This window comes from Mesitornis unicolor, unplaced genomic scaffold (assembly GCF_000695765.1).
Source record: "Mesitornis unicolor isolate BGI_N332 unplaced genomic scaffold, ASM69576v1 scaffold23235, whole genome shotgun sequence".
NCBI classification, from domain to species: domain Eukaryota; kingdom Metazoa; phylum Chordata; class Aves; order Mesitornithiformes; family Mesitornithidae; genus Mesitornis; species Mesitornis unicolor.
In genome coordinates, this window is record NW_010185150.1 from 39,157 (window position 1) to 40,511 (window position 1,355).

Consider the following 1,355-nt stretch of genomic DNA (forward strand, 5'->3'; position numbering starts at 1 on the left):
CGGAAACGGGCCCAGCCCGTCCAGTGCAGCGACTACGTACAGCTGGCCTGTGTGCCCGACAGCTCGCTGAGCATGTCAGAGCTGACAGAGTGCTACGTCAGCGGCTGGGGACACACAGCTGAGAAAGGTGAGTGCCCAAAAAGCGTTCGTGTCCCGAGTGCTCACATTGCGCACTGGGCAGGCGGGTTGGGCTTCCTGAGAGCTGAGGCTTAATGGACATCACCGTTTCCTTCTGGGGCAATGCCTGCCGATCCAAAGGCAGCCTCAGTGTCAAAGCCCTGCCCTGTCCTGCCACACTCCTCTGAGTGCACACAACTGCTGATGTTGACTTAGTTCTTGAAATAAAGTTGCCTGTTTTCACAGCTAACCCTGCTTCAGGCCCGTTCGCTCTCCCATGCAAGGCAAGGACTTCCACGTGTGGCCCCTGCACAATGCAGCTGCGGGTGTGCAGACAGTGGGTGCAGAGAGGAAGAGTCACCAAAAGGGCTGACACCGCATCTGGTCAGAGAGGACGGTGAGGGTGCAGTGGAAGGAGGGAACGGGCCACAGGGGGCTGGAGGTCTTGGGGACAGCAGTTGGAAACACAAAGGGTCTCAGGTCGGTTACTGGTGGGATCCCTGTGCCTGTGTGTGCAGAGACCGCAGGGGCAGGCAGGGGCAGTGCTGGTTTGCTGTGAAGGCAAGGGCAGGGCTGGCAGTCGGGCTTGCACTGGATCCTGGCTGGACTGCCTTACCACAGAAGTGCCAGAAGGATACAACCTCAAAGCTTTATAAAAACATCTTTAGCGTTGGTTTTCTCCAGCAGGTCCCACTGAAGCATCTGGGCAGGACCCTTCCCCGCAGGTCCCAGAGCGGCTCAGCTCTCCTGGCAAGCCAGAAGCACACAGCGACTGGCAACCACGTGGATGCTCTCGCCCTTCCCGTGTGTGCGACGTGCAGCAGCCAGGGCCGAGTCAAGGACTCTGCTGCTCCCCCAGCACTGCAGCCGTCACCTGGGCCTCCCCTCATGGCCCGGCCGTGTGGACGCTGCTCACCCGGTGTCCTCTCTGTGCCCGCTGCCACCACTGCCAGCCGGGGCACTCCTGCCCGGCCTTGCTGAGCTTCCTGCGGCTGACGTACCTGCACACGGCGCATGTGGCCCCACACCTCCGGTCCTGATCCTTCGCAGGGCTCTGAGACGCTGTCCCCACGCTGTGCGCCCCCCGGGGCTCTCTCCAGCTCTGCTCCTCGCAGCGTCTGCTCGGCCGGCATGGAACAAAGGGGGCTCTGTGAATCATGCAGCAGTTTTGCTCCTGCAGCAGCAGCAGCTGCCTCCTTGCTCGGCCTCTTTGCCCTCAAGAATTGATGGCAGCGGGG